Raw genomic sequence first — 22,139 nt, 5'->3', positions numbered from 1 at the left:
AGGAGTTATGCTAAATTTACTAACAGCAGTCCCATCCCAAATAGGGGTTTGCCAAACAAAAATCTAGGCAACAACTCCCTTATACTTGTCACTTTACCCACTTCCAAATCAGCTATACAATCAACAAGAAACATCAATAATGACACATTCAAATGCCATGTCAAGACAATCCAAGACGATATTCAAAAATGCTCCAAACAACCCACCTAATATTTAACTTCCGTTTATTACCAATATAACGACTACAATGCCATCAAATTACTTCTAATAAGTTGCAGCCATCACACCTTAATAAAATACTCTATAACAGCCCAACGATCAACCATACAATGCATAATCATAACTTTCACTTAACATAAACCGCCACACACTATAAGACGCCCTTAAATCAATTAAAACTTCAACTTGACATGTCGTATACTTTTATTTTTGTTTTGTAATAAGAAACAATAACAACCACCACATTAGTCGATGTTCATCCATTGTTTTTAGTTTAGAACGACCCCAATATGTCCCAAACATTAAAATATATAATCCCTTCACTTTTAATACATAATTCATGATAATATTAGCAACAACGACAATCAACCCAATCTAATTTAAACAACTCCAAATTTGTCCATTTTAATACCAAAACTAATCATGGGGTTTTCTTGCTTCCAATTCCATTTAATACAAGTTAATATCTTCATTATAATATTATTGGTAAGTTAAGGAAGCCCACATTCATAACACTCAACAACAATTCCAATCCACATACAACTACCACATCTTCCACTTATCCTTAAAGATCCATAGTCTTGTCGTTTTATTGAAACAATCCTAAAACAACCCTCAACACAAATTCAACCTCAACTTTAACCATTTAATTCTTTCATTCTCATCACATAATTCATGATAATAACAACCAAAATACTACTTAAAATTAATTCATCATTTTCACACTAAAATAGCCCCCAACATGGCTCAACAACACCTCAACATCAACACCCATAGTTTTATACATTCATCAACTTATAAAAGTTAAATTGCCTCCAAGATGAGGAAAAAGAGATGGAATCTTACCTTAGAATATAATGATCCAATTTGCTTAGAAGCTTGAGGACTTGCTCTACAATATTTTTGAAGCCCTAATACCTCATCCTTGCTGCCATCCACATGAAGAATAATCACACATGATCCTTTAATTTCTCCCTCAAACCTTCTCTTGTCCGAGAGTCTCCCTCTCTAAATTTCTCACTTCTCTCTCTAAGTTGATTTGGTCAAAAAGAAGGGAATGAAGTGTATTTTCAGCTTTGAGCCTTTAAGTGTTGTCTTAATGCTTTCAATAATCAGCCCATAGCTTCCACGTGACATCCTCTACATATCCTCAACTACTTTACTAATTAACTAAAATCTATCCATCTTTTATTAATTAACTAGTTTAGGAGGGGACCACATAAGTACCTAGGTTAATTATTTTAATCAATCACTAATTTTTTTTACCTAGTCATTTAATTTCAATTAAATAAATTCCTAGTCTCCAAAACATATTCTAATTAGAATTGAGAATTAAAGACTTCTACTTCGTGTCCGAAAAGGATCCCGTCTTTAACTTGAGTCGATTCTCTTGCGAATGACTCGACATATGAAAATATGGAATATAAAAATTAACATGCTATTTATTACCCATTTTGAGCCTAGTTATAGTGATAAAGGGCGGTGGAGTGATCCTGCCACGTGTCCACCACTTGTCAAGCTCTCTATTTGTAGCCGGCACCTTTGTTCAGTAAAATGGTCACATCTTTTGATCCCAATATCGAAAAAATTCCCACGATATATGGTTGGAAATATAATATAATTATCTACAAATGTAATTTTATAGTGTTTCCCAAATGCCCAAACCATGAGGGTGTTATGGTCTCCCCAAGTTAGATCGCTCGAAAATGTAACTTAAAAACTTCTTTTTGGAGGGCTTATACTTGGATTTGTCTTAAGGGTCCTCCTTGAGTTGTGCTTAATTTACATACATTATCCATATAACTTATCATATGTTATATTTATAAAAATTCTATTATATGGGCTCTACCTCAGCTCACGGTTAAGCCAACTATAGCCATAGTAAAACAATATTTTTTTCCCGGGGTGTAACACTCAGCTAGCCACATATAGGAATGTGATCCTCAACCCCTATATTATGAGACAATGTAGGCAACAATATATGTTAGTTTATTTGAATGTACTAAGTATATGTAGGCATATCATGCAATATAAATCATAGGATGCAATGATCGAATAATGTATATGATGAAAGAAGATGAGTAAAGTCATAAGAAAACCATAATGATCAAAGCATTTAAGAGACATAGTTGAAACCATAAAAATACATAAAAGTATATACATATATGAAATAGGAACCATAACCGACAATAAGTTCATTTGAGCTATAACATGGAATCTTGATGTCTCCCCATACAATGGAAAAAGGGAAATCTATTTGCCAAGGTAGACTCTACCCCGCTAGGCGGGTCATGTACATATACTATATGTGGATCTACTACCTAAGACATATAAGAAAATCCTACGATGACACGTAGTTATGAGACAAGAGACTTTATATAAGGAACCCGTAGGTCGATCTCCTACCTCAAGTCATCATTCTGTGCTAAATCAAATCCCACAAAATACGTACCATAGTAATCATACTTAACATATATCATAACTTTTTCATAAACTTCAAACTCAAAGATTATCTTGTTATCATCTCATACTAGCAATGTGAGTATAAGCCTTTCAACATTATAATATCATACTTGCAAAATTCATGTCATTAGGTTCTACATCAGCAATTAAGGATCCTAAGTCACCTTTCTTCATAACTTGCAAAGAATTCATATCTTGAGCATAATTTTAATTCATGATCATAATTCATACTTGAATTTGGAGTAAAACTTGAATGCATAGTCAATTTGATTGAAAACCATGAAAGACATGAAAATCATTGAACTTCATAATCATAATTCATGTAAATCACCATTGAAAATAGCTTCATGCATGGTTATTCATAATCCAACTTTGAAATCATGCAATTAACGTAAAATCTTACTTATAATAATCACAAATGATATCTAAAAACGTAATTGAAGCAATCCAATGCAATTTATCAAAACTAGGGTTAGAAATCAATGAAATTTAAAGAGATTTTTTGAGGAAAATCTTGGGACTCCATCGGTGAAAGGGACTCATGGATCAATCCCCACATACCTTGGTGAATTAACTTAGAAATTAAAGAGGAACCTTGTTGAACTTGAAACCCTAGCTTGAAATTTATGGAAGAAGCTTGAGGGAATCTCTTAGTCTTGCCTTAGGGAAACTTTGAAGAATGAATTGAATAGGAGGAGAATTTAAAGAGTAGTGTTAATATAAGCTTGAACTTGGCCATAAAAGTGTCTAGGTTTATTGAATCGAATTTGGGAAATGACGAAAATACACTTCATTAAATCTAAAATTTAGACCTACAAACTTGACTCTATGAGTTGTCCTCAAGTCTACAAATCATAGACTTAAGTCTTCATACAGGGTCCTGAATTTTCTGAGATTTGGGAGCCTGTGATGTTGTATCTACGAGTCCCTTTGATGACTCGTCAATAGGATGATGGGTCATAGACCCTAGTTGTTCTGTAGGTTCTGAAAACCTGTAAAATCTCAATCTCTGAAGTTTTGTATGAGTCGCTCTTACAAATCATTAACAGAACTACGACTCATCCTATTGAGTTGTAGGACTTCTCCTGAGTTTTGGTCCTGAACAAGCCCAAGGGATACCTTTACGACTCTTCTCTACGAGTCGTAGGAACTTCTACGAATCGTAGAGTGACTCGTGGTTCGAAGTCATACACATTTTGAGAATTTCTGCTTGGTCACAACTTTTCAACTTTTGGAGTCTTACAGGAGAAAGGGTCCGCGTTCACGAAGAAAAAAGCCTGGCAGACTTAAACATTTCCCAAGTCAGGGTTTCTTCCCCATTTTCCATTTTTGAGCTTTGGGAACTCGTGTGGTGATTTCAAAGAGATTTTTTGAGATTAAGTGATTGGGTAAGTATTTTTGGCCCTAAATCTTCATTACTCATTAATTGTTTCATGATTTTGACCTTAAATCAGTGTTTTTGACTTTAAGAAATGGGATTTTTCTCAAGAAGGAATTTTATAAATTTAGGATTATGAACTGATTTCAACTCTTTTTTCGAAATGTTTTTCACCGTTGATTTCCAAATGCTTTGAGTAATGTATTAATTTATCAATTTTCAGATTTACCCTTTATTTTTGAAATTAGATTTTTGGGTTGATTTTGAACTCGATTTTCCAAAAATATTAATATGGGTGTTGGTAGTCTCGTACTCTTATTGTAAATTTATATATAAATAGTTTATTTTGATTTGGAGACCTGTCAAAAGGAAAATACCTAAGATACGAAGTGAACATATGCTTGTATTGAGGCATGTAAATTTCTAAACTTAGTTGACTATGTAAAATCTTGTATTTCCTTGTTATATGCGTTGGTGAGTAATGAAAAATTGGCTACGAGGTAAATTTTTCTAATGTATCTTAATGACAAAGAAGGGTAATGAAAAAGGCTATGTAATAGTAATTTGATGTGTGCAATGTTGTGATCGAATTGAGTGATAATATCTATATATTATTGATGAAATGCTATGATTGTGCCTTAGTGAATTGTGGAATTGCATGGAAGTTGCCATTTTCTCATTATTGTGTGAACATGCTATTTGGGTCAGTTCTTGAACACTGTGATGAGATCTATTGTGTTGTGCCGAGGTCTCTTCCGACGGGTGTTGCGGTCTCCTTCGGCGGTTGCCGAGGTTTCTTTCGACGGATGCCGAGGTTTCTTCTGGCAGGTGCCAAGGTCTCTTTTGGCAAATGCGGAGGTCTCTTCTGGTGGATACATGGATAGTGCGTCCCTTATGGGTTCTGACATGATATTCAGCGAATGTATATCGTTAGGAAAAATATACATCACTTTACTTGGCATTTCATTTGATTATATTTGCACATTATTACCATCCATAAAACTTGTGAGTGTTCTTGTAAAGTTTGTACTAGAGTATTTGATTTATGGCAATGATGACCTGTATATGATAAAGTGTTGATAAGTGTACTATGTGCTCTAAATTGTGAACTGTTAGGTTGGGCTGAATTATGGCAGGTAGTATTACTGGAGGTTTGGTTGGAGTGAAGGAGTATCGTATTCTATATTGATTTACTTCATGTTTAGTAGCTTTCTTGCTGGGTACCATGTTGTTGAGTAGCCTTTCTTCTACACTTGTGTAGGTCACGAGCCCATATCTTCTTGATTGCCTTTTTTGTTATCTTCAATTTGAGGCTTTATGTGAAGACTTGAGAAATAGTTGCTCGTCATTTTAGCGCGCCCTTATGTCCCTTTGTTATGCTCTTGTTCTATTTGGGAAACAATGACATGAAGACTTGCATTTCCTTTCATTTCTTTTGTAATATGTTATTGTCTTGTACATGTGACAACCAGATTTTGGGGGGTATTAAGAGTTTGATTAAGTTATATGCATATTTTTTCATATTAAGATTTTATTTCTGCTTTACTTCCATATTTATCTATTTAATCGGGTTTTAGGATGATTTATCTTGGCGGATTAAGGCAAGTGCATCACGTCCACTTTTGGGTCATGACAAAATGATATCATAGCCAAGTTCATAAGTCTCACGTGTTTACAATCCAAGCCTAATAGAATCTCGAGGATTGGTGTGGAGAAGACCATTACTTATATAGGCTATGGTGAATTTTAGGAAAATCTCCATTTCTTGATTTTTCTATCGTGCGTTCTTGGTCCGATCTAATTCCTATCATTTCACTATATTCTCTTACTTATAGTGATGACTCAGACTTGATTTTGTGTGCGTTTAATTAAGATGTCATCACGTGATTTTGGTGTTAGCTCTAGTATTAAGGCAGAAGTGATAGAGTTATGAAAAGGATGTGTTGCCAGACTTGGATTGTCCTATGATTCGAAGAGATTAAGTGAGGTTGTGGTTCAGTGATGTATTTTGAGGATATGGTATAGAGAGATAAATAATGGTTGAGATACTCCATGAATGTCATATCCCTTTTGGTTAGTTATTCAGCAGTGAGAATAGTACTTGTGTGGCTTATACAATATCTAAAGTGGTTCGACAATCAAAAATGGTATAATTAAGGGAATGGCTAAGTAATAGCACCATAACCTTGGAGAATACAATTAGTGAAGTTCGTGATGAAAAGAATGGGTTGCTTGGTTAAAATGAGGATGATGTTATGCAAACAGAGGTCAGAATTTCTATTGTGATTTCATAAAGTAGATGTATATAAACAAGGGTCATAATACGACTACTATGACAATACCTATGTTCACTTTGTTAGGATTATGGGATATGTTGATTCTACAATGGACTTGGCCTATGAAAGAGCACATATCGATTTTGGCTAGAGACTAAACTATTTTGGTAATGTATTATAGTTATTTTATGGGTAGAGAGGTGTAGACTATCTGAGTACGACCTTTGCAGTGGCATGATGTGTTCTAGAAGTGGATCTAGCGGGCTTTTACTATGTAGTAATAGTGATATATAGAAGTAGATACATAGGTTATCAAATGTGAATATTAACTACTAAAGAGTCATCAGCCATCTCACCTACTCGAGTAATGATATTGATGTTGCATTCCCAGTTGAGAAACCAACTAGTTGTTTCTACAGACACTTGAGTTAGGCATTATTAATAAGAAATATTATAGTGATGGATCTTGGTATGATATTAATGTGTTTAAGTGTGAAGTGTATTTCAAGGATCTAATTGAGGATTGACGATTCCATTGTAAGCCAAAAGGAGTGGAGTGATATTGACATGATAAGCTTATATGTGAAGAAAGTTATAATAAGTAACTATGCTTGAAGGCAATTGAGTGTACCAGTAAAGAAGTACATATGGAAATTGGTTAATTCATAGGATTTGACTACATAACTGGATTTAAGGTATCATGTCGACGATAAGGTTGACTTTGTGATGATGGAAAGGATTGTTGAGTATAGTAATAAGAGTTCGAGACAAATTATGAATAGTATGCACCTATATGGTACAAGTTTTTGGTTAAAGAGATCCAGTATGGTAATGAAGACTTGCGGGTGCCTAAGGTTGTAATTTGATGCTACTTGATGATTAGCATAGTCATATGGAAAGTTGTATGATGTGTTGAAACACCGCTCGAGTAGCATTGAAAGGATTTTGACTTAGAATGGAAAAACTAGTGAGATGTAGTTGGGCCTTCGGAAAGAGGCGAGAGCAAGAATACTTACTCTGATTGCAAAGTTCAAGGACTTAACTTCAGGATGTTGAGGAGTTGGGTTCAGAAGCACGTGGATTCGTTCGTCTTTCTTTGGTCGTGGTAATAGTGTTAGATGTTCATTAGTTAGGCTAAACACTTTTGGGTATGCTTCAACAATGGAGCCTACGGATGTTCAGCTCAAGTGTTGTGATAAGTTCTATAGTGGTCTCGAGTCAATAAATGGCTTGGTTCAAGTTTCTAGTGAAGTACATGGTAAGGTCAAGGGATAGATGATTGATGATAAGCTAAGCTACATGATTTCTTACTTTCTATGGGATTCGTGTCCAACCTTCTTGAGTTACTATATTTTGACAGCGACTACTTTATTCCCAAATGGGTGTAATTTGGGTGACATGATGCATATGTAGTTTTGGATATTTGTTATCTAAATTTATACCTTCTCAGTTAATAATCCTCCTCCTAAAACATAATATGTGCCCAAAATCTTTATTAGCCCAAAAATTCATAAATCATAGTTATATCGAAAGATCATAATCATGGTCATGTAAATCATATCATAAGGTTTATTATTTAAAATAAAGGTCAAACCCATCAGTGGCTTCCTAAAGCTGGCACCAACTTTCACTTAGACATCTAACTCAGGAAATGTTCATTTTAGACACCTCAAGTGAGGGTCGAATGTGTCATCTTAACACTTTTTACACAGCTGACACCTCGCGTGTTTTCCACCTATCTGAGGTGCGTAGAAGCTGTTTTTTTTTAAAAAATTGTTCTTCTTCTTCATCATTTTTTAATATTGTTACATGTATCCATCAATTTTGCATCAAACGGAAAGCGACTGTGCTCACTAGTTCTTGTTACTTTTAAATTCTTAAGTTTATTTTTTATGCCTGGATTTCTGTCAAGATTTTTCGGCGACTTAACCATCTTCCGGAAAAAAAAACTCGAACAACAAAGCATATCGATTTTGGAGAAGACGACGGCGGGGTGGGTGGTGTTGGAAGACCACTAATAGGGTGTGGGGGTGGGGGTTAATTAGTGAGTAATTTTAGATTTGTATTAATCTTGCCGAAAAAAATAGAGGTTCGTCGGATTTTTTGACCCAATTTGATTTATATTTTTGTTTGCCATTATAGCTCCATATTTTCCTCTTTAGATGATATGGATAGTGTTGGGTGGGTGTTGGAGGAGAAGAAGATCTGGTGGGGTGGGAGAGGGGTTGGGGTTGGGGTGGGTGGGGTTAATAGTTGTTAATTTTTATTTTTTTTAGATAAAAAAATGTTACGTGTCATCAAATTATTGGTCATTATTTGATAATTATTGTTGATATATATATATATATGCCACGTGTCTTTTGACACGTCAGGCGAGTGTATTACACACACCTAATATATTTTGGTGATTATCAAAAAAGTGTCGAGATGACACATTCGACCCTTACTTGAGGTGTCTAAAATGAACATCTCCTGATTTAGGTGTCTAAGTGAAAGTTGGTGCCAACTTTAGGAGGCCACCGATGGATTTCGCCTAAAATAAAATCATGGTTCATCAATCATGTCGTTATTCCTTGAAGTTCATACGTGTTTAAATTGTATAATCATATCATAAATAGTAAAGGTCAACCTTTGACAAAAACCATGGCGTTCATATTTATCGTAGAAGATCATAAAAAATCATGATTTGTAGTCATAAAGTCATATCATATGTAAAATATTTAAGAAGAATCATCTTGAGTCTTTTTGAAGAATATCATACTTTTCATATTTTCGTAATTTCAGAGTAAAAATCATAGAATTCATGGGAGAGGGATACCATAGACAATAAATTATATCGTAGTAAATTCTTTAAGTCCATATGGAATCAATAAGAACAACATAAGAATTTTCATCATAAGTCCAACTCGTTTATGGAGGAAAAGTCATAGACATGGAGAATGTAGTGTGGGGAAAAACAATGATGTTCAGCATGTAGAGGATAGCCTTACATACCATACCTTTATTGCTACAATTACCCAAAAAAAATATCTGATCTTGGAAGGAGAAGAACAACAAAAATCTTTCTTGACCTGGGAGATGAGTTTTATTGAAAAGCCTAAGATTATGGTATGGAATTTCGTTAATAATCCATATTCGGTTGTTATAAATACTTGAAAACACTTAGAATTACACGGTGCTACTTGCTTCGATGTAGGATGAAGTGGAGAAGAGAGAAAAATCAAACTAGAGTTTGAAAATAAGAGAATGGATGAAAAATTTCAGAAAATATGCACTTAAAAAGGCTTCAGGTATCGCACGCCATGGAGGACGCTTTGCATGCCGCCTTGCATGTGCTCGCGCTCGGACATGATTTTGGCCTCACTTCACTGCCTCGCTACACGCAATATTTCCTTGGGATGCTAGCCTCCTCGCTTTGCTAGCCCGTGGACGAGCATCAATATCAGGTCTTTCATAAAATGTACATAACTTCTTGTATAAAGATTAGATTGATAACGGTTTGATACTTTGGAAACTAGATTCAAAAAACTTTAATTGTGCATTAATTCACCACTCTACGCTTTATAATTCTAGAGAGTGCTTTTTTGAACTTGACCTTTGTATGAACTTATACGAAAACTTAATCGGTAGAGAAGTTTTCAACTTTACGTTGTGCTAGAGTTCCCTTATGACCTTAATTAACATCCAATATACTTCCCACACTTTGAGATTTGAACTTTACACCTAGGCACACTCTAATTCACCAAATTCGAATCTAATTTCATACGTGGAACGGTTGAAACCATAGTCCAAAAGTTCAACATGTTACATATGCAACTAATCTCTTTAGTTGTCTTCAGCAATACAGTTAATTCCTTCTTCTTAGCCTCTTTTATAAGCCTACTAATAATATTAGGAACTTCTATATTTGAAAGAACTTCATTAAAAGGCACTACCTCCCGCAATCCTTCTCTTGCAGATTCTTTTTGTGCTCATGCTTGATCTTCAGCATCAGTTAGTGAATTAAATTACTTATTCTTGAATAGATGGCAACAGAAATATCTATCCCCACATTTGTAACATAGACTTTGCATTCTTCTAGACTATGAGTTTGTTTTCGGTGATTGATGTACCAGCCACAAATCTCTTTTGCTTAATTCACCTAACAAATTTAATGTGTTACTGACAGGATGGACAAGCATTTTGCAAATCTCCTCCGCAATTAATTATCTACTTAGGTGATAAGAAAAATACAATGCTTTTGCGTTCCCATTAAGTTGAAGTATAACTATTTCTAACTTTTCTTCTGGGTTGGTGAAAATATCTTCAATATTTTCTCAACAATGATTGAGGATCCCCATCTTCAAAATAAGAAAACTCAATTTTTTAATCTAAAATGGTTCATGTGATTTCTCCCTACAGGTAAGATATTGAGATCCACACCTCTGTGTTGATTACTAAATCTACTAGCTTGCTGATTGTCATTAGGAGGACTTCCCAGAATGTCATCTCGGCCTGGAAGAAGTTTATGCATCAACACGTCTAGTTTCCTACCCATATTATTTATATTTGCGTTTGTTGCTTCATCTTTCTTGTTCATTTCAGCAATGGATAGTTTCCCATCTCAATTCAGTTGGAGTATTTGATTGAGCTGGATTGAAAAATAATCTTGGACATTGATCTAGTTTGTTCTCTACCGTCCAATTGTGTGATGTAACTGCTCATGTGTCCCCCTTTATTCTAACCTTCATCTCCTTATATCCCCTAATCGATTACACAAAATTCTAATCCTTTTACCCCACCGACATAGCAAAATTGACAAACTAAAAAAATATCTTGACAAATGAGTATGTGGCATATTCGTTCAATGGATATCAAGTGCTTTTCATGTAGGCTAAAGCAAATAAATAACATCAAACTTCAGTGACCCAAAGATTACTTAAACACCCAACTCATATTAGGGAAGTTTGAAAAGTATGGATACTCATCACTAAATTTAAACTTAACATCTTTTTTAAAAGGAAATTAGAAATGGGTCAATCATAATATCTAATTGGGGAAGTTCTTAATGAACCTTCAATAAAACATTCAAAAAGGTTAAACATTTATCTACTCATATTATTTAGTGGAGAAAAGTAGTATATGCTTTCTCTCTCGGTGCATGGTAGCATAACCTGCGCGCGAGCTTGTATATCCACTTAAAAGGCGATGATAGCAAAGGAAGCACTATCCAAGAAGGGAAACTCTCAACAAGGTGGAAAACGAGGTCCGATGGGGGGTAAAATTACAGAATTGAGTTCAAAAGCAGCGGAATCAGGTACAAAGTCAGTAGAATCCAAGGGTATAGATGAATCAAAAACAAGGAGTGCATATCCAGCTTCAGCACAATTGAAGAACAAGGCTACACTAGTAAGTGAGGTATCAACTAAGACTCTGGAAGTGCAGACTTATGAAACAGTGCCATACAATAAGGAAACAATGCGACAACAACAAACTCAAGTAGTGACCACCTAGACTGGGGTAGTAAAGACGTCAAATGGGGGGGGGGGGGGGGGTTCCCTATGGAATCAAGAAGTAGTAAGCAATTATGGGCGGATGAAGTAGAGGAGGAAGCTGCCTCACAAGCTAAGAAGAAATTGATATGAGATGACTTTGATATAACAAATCCATCCAATGCAGGGTACAAAGTGGAGTATGTAGCTCCCTTAAAACAAGGTGAAAATGGATTGTTGATATTGAACGGGAGGATATTAGATCTTAGATCACATTTTGGGGAAATGTTGTAGTGTGCTATGTGCTAGGGGCGAATCCTCCTTTCCAGGTAATACAAAGATACATTCAAAGATTATGGGGCAAGCATGGGATAAATAAGGTGTCTATGCTGAAGAATGGGGGTGATAATGGTGAGATTTGAAGAAGAGATAGGGAAGCAAGATGTGATACAAGGTGGAATTTACCAATTTTACAATGAACCATTCATTTTCAAAGAATGGACACCTGAATTAGAGTTTATAAGGGAAGAACTATAGATTCCTATTTTGATCAAATTTCCAGGATTGGTTTTCAAATATTAGAGTAGAAAAGGGTTAAGCAGGATACGTAACTTGATAGAGAGACTGTTAATGGTGGATTATAACACTGAGGAAAGGAGAGGTCCGAACTTTGCTCGAATACTGGTAGAGGTAAAGATGGGAGCACAACTACCGGATGAGGTAAGGTTTAAAAATGAGAAAGGTAAATTGATTGAGCAGCCTGTGCAGTATGATTGGAAGCCATCACTCTGCAAGTTTTGCGCTTTATATGGACATGTAGAGGAGGTCTGCAGATTGAAGAGAAAAGTACCTAAACCTGTTCAGATGGAAGGTGGGCGCAAATACCAAATAGAGGCAAGCTAAAGTGGGAGACCAACAAGCAAGACAGACATGGGTAGTGATACAACATCAAACTAGAGCAATACAAGGTGAAAATAACAAGGAAGGATGACAAACACCTGTAAGAATATGGAAGACACCTCCTAGGACTCCTCTAGGGCAGACTTCTCGGATAGAGAGTGTTAACTTATCTCACATATTGCAGAAGAAGAATGAAAATGAAGGAAGTAGAGGGAATGTGGGTGGCCAGACTATTGTTATGTATGAGAATGGTTAATTTACTTAGCTGGAATGTGAGGAGGCTTAATGATCCTAATAAGCAAAAGGAAGTTAAACTCCTTCGCAATGAAGAAAATGTGAGTTTGATTAGATTACTTGAAACTAAAATAAAAAGTGGTAGAATAGAACAGTTGGCTGCAAGTATGTTTGCAGGTTGGCAATACACCACCAACTTGGAGAATCACTACAATGGTAGAATATGGTTAACTTGGAGACATGACTACTATCTAGTAAACCCCATAAGCAAGACTGCACAATAGATTACATGATGGGTATTGTCCATTCCTCTACAAAATTCATTTGAGATCTCCTACGTATATACTTTCAATAGTAGGGAAGACATGAAGGAGTTATTGGATATCTTGATGGTTCAAAGTAGAACACGCATAAATCCATGGATGGTGATAGGTGATTTCAACTCAATACAGAAAGTTGATAATAGAATAGGGGGAATCCAGTAGTTTGGTCAGAAATAGAGGACTTCAATGAATGTGTGATAGATTATGGGTTGATGAAATTTCCTACTCAGGAGAATAGATATACATGGAGTGACAAGCATAATGGACACATAATTTTTTTTCAAAAATTGACTGGATATTTATCAATAAAGAATGGCTGGACATAATGCCTTCCTGCAAGGCATTACTCTTACCTGAGGGTATTAGAGATCACTTCCCATCAAAAAGTAAATCTCACTGAAAGTTACAAGACTAGAAAATCCTTTCAGTTCTGTAATGTGTGGACTAAGCATCCACAATTCCAATCTATTACACTGGAAGGGTGGAATGAAAGCATTGAGGGATGTATGATGTACTAGGTTGTGAGAATACTTAATTTGTTAAAGAAGAAGTTGACAGTGTTACACTCACAAGCATTCCATAACATAGTGAGTTAAGTAAATGACGACATGAAAAAACTAAAGCATGCACAAATGCAATTGCAGACAAATCCAGATATTCTAGACTATAAACAAAGAGAAAGCCAAATTTATCAGAAATTCAGGATCTCTTATTATCTGGCTGAACTAATTTTACAACAAATAAGTAAAGAAACATAGATAAGGTTGGGAGATGATAATACTAGGTAATTCTATTCAATCATAAAGCATAGGAAGTTGGAGCATGCTACAACCCAATTGAGAAATAGTTCGGGAGTTTGGCAAACAAATCCTGTAATTATTGCAAATTTGATTGTGGAATATTATGAGGACATCCCAGGGAAAAAGACAATGAATAAAGTACCAGCAGTAGGGGAATTGATAAGCCACGGGATTGTGCTTCCAGAGGAACAACATTGTGAATTGATACACAGTTTTTCTCCAACAAAAGTGAAGAAGGCTATGTTTCAGATTGATAGTAATAAGAGTCTTGGACCAGATGGCTTTGGCAGTGGCTTCTATAAAGCAACTTGGTCTATTGTGGTGCATGATGTAATCATTGTAGTGCTAGAATTCTTCCAAAATAAAAAGATACTAAGACAGATCAATTCTACCAGTATTACACTTATTACAAAGGTGGAGGTACCTAAATTTCCCAATCAATTTAGGCCTATCTATTGTTGCAATTTCATATATAAGTGCATATCTAAACTAATTTGTAGTAGATTGAAGAAAGCAGTGAGTTATATAGTAGCAGAAAATCAATCAACTTTCGTACAGAAGAGATCAATGATGCATAATGTTTTGATCTGTCATGACCTCTTAAGACACTACAGGAAGAATGTTTCTCCTAGATGTCTCATGAAAGTAGACCTAAAGAAAGCATATGACATGGTATGTTGAGATTTTCTAGAGGAAGTACTTTGCTGGATTTGGATTTCCTATAAAATTCATCAAGTAGATTATGTTGTGTATGTCCACTACTGTGGAGAATCATGGATTCTTTGCGGGGAACAGAGGCCTTAGGCAAGGAGATCCCACCTCTCCTTTTCTATTTGTATTAGTGATGGAGTATCTGTCAAGAAAACTTCAAATATAAGTCTGCTACCTGATTTCAAATATCATCCAATGTGAAAAAAGACGAGGCTTACTTACCTAATATTTGCTGATGATCTGATGATATTCTGCAAGGGAAATGTGGCTTCAGTAAATAGAGTAATGGAGGCACTAACACACTTTAGTGTTGCCACTAGGTTGGATGCTAACATGGAAAAATCAAGTGTATTCCTAGTTGGGGTGGATGAGGACACAAGAAATAAAGTTCTAGAAAGAACTGGATTCTCAGTTGGTGAATTCTATTAAGTACCTTGGCCTTCCGCTATCACCAAAAAAATGTTAGAAAATTAACTGTTGTTCCCTGATTGACAAGATTACTCAAAGAATTAAAGTGACCTACTCTAAACAACTCTCCTACGATAGTGGATTGATAAATGTTGTATTTGTTTTCCATACATAGCTTCTGGGGGATGTGTTTATTCTACCTCAAAGCATACTCAAGGAAATAGATAAGATATGCAAGCCTTTTCTGTGGGGAAATACTTGAGAAAAGAAAAAGGTAGATTTGGTCTCTTGGAATGAAATTTGCTATCCTTAAAGCCAAATGGATTGAATATCAAGGGCAACAACAACTGGAATATAGCCTTAGTGGGGGTGATTATTATGGCAAATCATAGTGAATAAAGATTCATCATGTGTTAAATGGTTCATAGAGTATCTATGAAAGAGGATCCCTCAATAGAATCATAGAGCCCCTATAGATTGCAGCTAGTATTGGAAGAAACTCAATGAAATTAAGGCACAATTGCAAGGCTGGTATAGCCAAGGTAGATACATGCTGACACAGAATGAAATTTATTACATTACCCGAAGCTACTTAACAATTATAGGCCAAAGACCTCAAATGAGAACTGTTGACTTAGTATGGACTTCTATGACCCTACCTAAGCATAGATTTATGATGTGGTTGGCTGTACAAGCAAGATTACTCACACATGAGAGAAAGATTAGACTGCACATTCAGGTTGATGACACTGAACGCTTCCTATGTGATGAGAAGGTAATCGAGACTACTGTGCACTTACATGAGGAATGCAAATGGACAAAACTTGTGTGGCAAAAGACAAATCAGTGGAAATGATTTGCACTTCAAAATAATGGAATCAAAAAGGTTTTGGACAGAATAAAGGTGAAGCACTGGAATCAATTTTAGAAGGAGGACATTGCGGCTATTTGTGGAGCAGTTCTATATCACACGTGGCGTATTAGAAATTGATAAAAGTTTTAAGGCAAGCATGTACAGACAGAAAAGGTAATAACACATATCAAAAAAGAGATAATAGAGAGACTACATTTACTTAACTGTTCAAAGAAGGCACAGAAATGTAGGCATTTCATTCAGCACATGTTATGTAATTAGTTTTAATGTTTGGTAGGAGGCCTAACTTCGTTATCATAAATAGGTGCTCTTTATTTGTAATTTTTTATTGGTGGTAATGGCAATATTTTACAGTTGTTACCAATATATATATATATATATATATATATATATATATATATGCCCATTTGGCCATGCGATATGAAGTCATGATATAAAATTATGAGATGAAGTTGAAGTTTTGTTTGATCATACGATTTTGACTTTTTATTTTGTATGTTTTTTCATAAACATAAAAACTCCATAAGTTGTAAAACTATCAAGATTGTCCCAATTATTTATACAATCTTACCAAATAAATAAAAGTTTATAAGATCGCATTATACATTATCACAAAGTTATTCTAAAAGAATACAACATTTGTTGATCAAACCGTAATTAATTAAATTAAAAAAATTGAACATTAGTTGAAGTGTTCAAGTTGTTAGTAGCTAAGTAAATTATTTTTGCAATTAATGCCATACACCATAGTGATTAGTTTTCTCCACTCAATATAATGATGAATTTTTTATTATTATTTAACATTGATTTGAATGAAGTAGTAATAAATTTGATCAAAAATAATGAATTTGGTAAGTATAAATGGTAAACTAAGAATTGATTTGAAGTAAAAATAAAATTTATATTGAAGAGAATAATCTTTATATGAGATATAAACGATTTTAAAAGTAATGATATGAATTATAAATTTTAGAGAAAAGACATAAAGTCACGACTTAAGTTGTCCCGTTTTATCAAAAAAAAATCTTAACTTTGCGGGCGTCCTATTATCCCACAAAAATGTTAATACCTTTGTAAATAGACCATTTTAACCCAATTTTTCATCAACCCGTGAATATGTATAAGCGCGTGATGCTCACCTTCTTCGAATTAATTATTTTAATTTAAAGATACGAGTTTAACCCGAACTTACAATATTCAAAAAAACACCTGACTTTTCCTCTTTCCATTTCTCACTTTCTCTCTTTCTTTTTTCTTTTCATTCTGAAGAAATGATTGACCTTTTCAATTCACATTTCAATTTCTAAGTTTGTTCGTCAATTTCTTAGGGTACTAGCTGGGTATAGAAGGAATTGAAGGTTTACCTGTTATAGTGTTCATATTTATGTAGTATTTGATAAAGATCATATTTTTCTTCATGTATTTGTGACTTTTGGGGGGAAACACACGTTTAGGGTTTATTTTAGTGTAAAAAAAGGTTAGAATCGACTTTGTAGGATTTTGTAGTGTTATAGACTTAGTGCTAGTTGGGTAACTATTAGGGTTTTGTAGTATTATGTTGTGATATCGACTTAATGTATTTTAGAAATTATGTGAGTTGATTTTGTGTTATGGACTTAGTGTTACTATTGGTGCAACTGTTAGTGCTGGTGTTGCAGTGTAATATTATATATTATAGGGTAAATTGTTTTGATTTTGTGGTTAAATTATTCGTGAATATGTAGTTAAATTGATTTTCTACATGCTTTTTTCAGGAATCTTCATGACTTTTATTATGATAACTTTATGATGGTATCATGGGGGCAAAATTTATTTTGGTCCCCCACAAATATATATATATTGGGGCGGGGGGGGGGGGGGGAGAGTGTGACAGAATTCCTAGATGTAGATGTTGATAGAATGTCTTACTTTAAGTTGAGGGAATACATAAAGTATCTAGGATATACAACAGAATGTGACTTTTTCATTAAGTGGGATGGGCTACTGGTTCTTATTGATTGTGTAACACCCCCTAAAACGTTGTATGTGGTGTTTCAATTTTCGACGAAAATGATATTACTTTTGTATTTTGGGCATAACTTTTCATAGAATAGTCCAAATTAGGTGATTTAAATTTTTAAATAACCCCAACGGCATTACCTACAACTTTCATGTCCATATTGTAAGATTCGGAGGATACGTAGGTCAAATAAATTTATTTTTGCAAGATATGGTGTTGTGACGAAATGGAGTATTTGTAGAATAAAAACCATATCTCACAGTAGGATGCTCCAAATCAGTTGATTATTGAACAAAATGAAAGTATACTTCTAGATCTAAAATTCATATAGAGACACCAAATCCTAATTAGGAAGTTATCTTGTTCAAATACAGCTTCGAAAAAGGGTATTCTGTTAAAAGAAGGTTCATCTCACCAACCATGGAAAGATCTAGATCCATTTGACATCACCCATGACATCAATCCTCCATTTGACATCATCCATGAGATCACAATCCTCCGTTGAATTTTCAAGATCATCCTTTGTAATTATTTTTATTTATTGTTAGGTCCCTCCTCCACACCTATAAATACTTACCTTATTTTCCCATTTTATTCATCAAGCTTTCTCAAGAAACTCTTTTCTTTATACACTTCTTTACTCATTCTCAAATATAGTTTTAGTTTTTAGTAGTGTAGAAATACTATTCCGGTGATTCTTATATTCCGGGTAGTACACAAAATGCTCCGACAAAGAGAAAAAGCTAGGGGTTCAAGAGTGGTCATTGAGTTCTTCAATTTGGAGTAAAACTTCAAATTCTAAGTATGTAAGGCTATTCATAGCATTGAATTGAGTTTGTCCATGTGCCCAATATTTAAATTTATCGTAATTGAGTTATAGTTGAGTTTTACCCAAATCTTGAATTCTAAATAAATTAATTCTTCTTCTAGTGAGTTAAATATATTTATGCATTGAGATTATTATTATTTTTATCTCTCATATTATTAGAATTATTGTTCATGGCTACTTTCTCATGAACCCTAATTGATTTGATGTTCATATTTTTATACGTATTTTGAGTAAAGATGTTGGCTTTTAATATTTATTAAAAAAATAGTGATTTGAATTAATACTATATATGTATATTATTGAGTTTTGAAAGAGCAAAAGAATTGAGTTTAAATGAATTTGAGTAAATGATGTTTTTAGCAAGATGTTTTGATGAGATGTAAATAATGTTTTGAAGTGTAATGATTGATGAAGAGGTAATAAGATGAGTTTGATGGTTTTCCAATAAGATTAGATGATGATGTTAATATGAGCACATATTTTGGGAGTAGTATTGAGCACCAAGTTGGGTAAGAGTTTAATTGAATCAAACCCCACAACTACGTAGCCAGCGTAGGATAGAGGCTATACCTCTTAAGTCCCAAAAAAAGGATTTCGATGATTGGATCCAAGATGGTGATGTCCTTTACCCTGGCAAGACATTGGATGGATGTGGAAACGACATCGCTTTATTGTATCATCACTAGCTCATAAGTGATGGTTGTCGGTTAGAGAAACTCCCAACTGAGTAAGCATTGATTATTATTTTTATTTTTAAACTTGCATTACATTTTAATATTGAGCTGATGTTGAGTTCTGAGCCAAGTCTTATGAGAGGAGTTTCTTGATATTTGTCCTTACTTTTCTGCCATTTTACATACTCGTACATTTCATGTACTGACTTCATTCAACGTGCATTATTTTATGATGCAGATACATGTGTTAGAGATCCATTATTACTTTCAACTATTTGGTGAGTCCTTCTTGTATTCGGAGGAACTCTTTATCCTTTTATTATTGTTGAATATTATGTTTTTTTTGAGGTAGCCATGGACATGTCATTGGCACCATCTGATAGTGTTAGAAGCTTCATAGATAGAGCTTAATGATGTAATTGGAGTAGTTCTCCTTTGAAACTACTTCTTCTAAGGATTATTTCTTTCATTTAATGTTGATGATGGCGAGCCCACATAATTATTCTTATTTTCACTTAAGTCTTCCGCTGATGAACGAATGAGTGATGAGACAAAGTGGTTCTCTTAGAGGCCAGAGATGGTTTCTGAGTGCCGGCCACTCCTAGGGTACCCTCTCGAGGTGTGATAAACTTGGTATCAGAGCATAGAGTTAAAGAGTCCTAGAGTATCTATGAAGCCATGTCTAGTAGAGTCTTGCTTATGGGTGTGTCGTGCACCACACTTATAATCAGGAGGCTATAGGACATTAGGAATTGATTCACTTCTTTCATAATCTGAGTTTGTGCGATAGAGTTTAACTCTATAAAACTTTCTTTCTAATTCGTGTGTTGCAGACCATGCCTCCTAAACATATAGCCAGTCAGAGGAACGCTGCCAGCACTGAGGTTCCACAGTCAGAGATGCCTCCACCGAGAACTAGGGCCGACCTGCAAGGTTTACTGAGGTACCTTAAATACCTACTATTCATACCACTCCTACTTTGAAGGTAAAATTCATAGGAGCTATTGCCATGCTCACTCTACTGGTAGTTGCCCAGATGGGTTATCATAGTTCACCAACTCGTAGCTCTAGCTCTCAAGATTCGTCTTCCACCACAAGGATTAGAGATTTTCTGAGGATGAACCCCCCAGTCTTTATAGGGTCTAAGGTTGAGGAGGATCCACAAAATTTCATTGATGAGATGTGAAAGATCTTAAAAGCGATGCATACAACCAAGGTTGAGGGTGTTGAGTTGGTTTCCTACCAGCTCAAGGATGTGGCGAACGTGTGGTATGACAAGTGGGAGCAGAGTCGTGGGGAGGATGCTGGACCTGCAATTTGGGATGAGTTTGAAAGTGCTTTCCTTGACCACTTCTTTCCTCAAGAGCTACGGGAAGCAAAAGTTGAGGATTTGTGAACCTCAAGCAGAAGAGCATGACTGTAAAGAAGTATAGTTTAAATTTTGTTCAGTTGTCCAAATATGCCCCAAAAATGATTTCTCATATGAGTTCCAAGATGAGGAAGTTTGTCTTTTTCCTAGGCAAACATGTAAAGAGAGAATGTAAGGCAATGCTAATAATTTCTGACATGGATTTTTCTAGATTGATGGTGTATGCTCACCAGGTTGAGGATGATAAGAAAAAGGACTGAGAGAAACACTTAAGCAAGAAGGCTAATTCTATTGGGCATGAGAACGAGCAGAAGCAAGGGAAGGGTAACAAGTGCTTCTTTTAGAAGGGGTCGTCTAATTATGCACCTTCTTCAACAAGTGCTTTTACACCTAATTAGAGGTTGCTGAGTCACCAGAACTTCTAAGCTCTAGGTTCTCAATACTAATTAAGTGTGGCTCAAGTTTCTAGAGGAAAGTCACCATGTACTAGATGTGGGAAGCTCCATTTGGGATAGTGTTGTGTGGGAACCAATGCTTGTTACGGATGTGGAAAGACAGGTCACTTCCAAAATGAGTGTCCTTCAAAATAGACAGGGAGATGGAAGTAGTAGAGCTCAATTTTCTTCTGCAGCTTTGCAGAATAGAGGTAATCAGAGAGGTGCAGCTTCAAGTGCAGGCATACGAACAAACTGTCTATATGTTATGGGTAGTCGCCAAAACCAAGAGAATGCACCCGATGTTGTTACTGGTATGCTCCGAGACCTTTCTTTTGATGTGTATTCATTACTTGATCCGGGTGCTACATTATCTTTTGTGACTCCTTACTTGCCTAGTAAATTTGAGATCCTTTCGAGTGTCTCCTTGAGCCTTTTAGCATGTCTACTCATGTTGGTGAGTCCATCTTAGCTGAGAGGGTCTATAGAGATTGTACCCTATCAATCTATCATAGGGATACCAACAAACTTCCTCAATAATGACACATGGAACACTGGATGCACCGATGCCAAATCTAAAGGCAAATCCAACTCATAAGACACCTTACCAATCGGCCTCAAAATCTGATATGGGCCAACATAACGGGGACTTAACTTCCCTTTCTTACCAAAATGCATCATACCCTTTATGGGTGAAATTTTTAAGTAAACCCAATATTAACCTCAAATTCAAGTTCCCTCCTCCTCACATCTGAATAAGACTTTTATCATCTTTGG

General features: G+C 35.2%; 1 long non-coding RNA gene across 1 annotated transcript; it reads right to left on the bottom strand.

The window, feature by feature from the left end:
* Nucleotides 1-14,537: 14,537 nt before the first annotated feature.
* LOC129871951 (uncharacterized) lies at nt 14,538-15,873 on the bottom strand. The gene is made up of 2 exons (XR_008762352.1): nt 14,998-15,873; nt 14,538-14,917 (listed from the first exon to the last, which is right to left on the bottom strand). It is a non-coding gene; the product is annotated as an uncharacterized LOC129871951 (long non-coding RNA).
* Nucleotides 15,874-22,139: the final 6,266 nt, after the last annotated feature.

The sequence above is a fragment of the Solanum dulcamara genome, chromosome 11 (assembly GCF_947179165.1).
Source record: "Solanum dulcamara chromosome 11, daSolDulc1.2, whole genome shotgun sequence".
In the NCBI taxonomy this organism is placed as follows: domain Eukaryota; kingdom Viridiplantae; phylum Streptophyta; class Magnoliopsida; order Solanales; family Solanaceae; genus Solanum; species Solanum dulcamara.
This window is presented reverse-complemented; position numbering and strand designations above follow the sequence as displayed.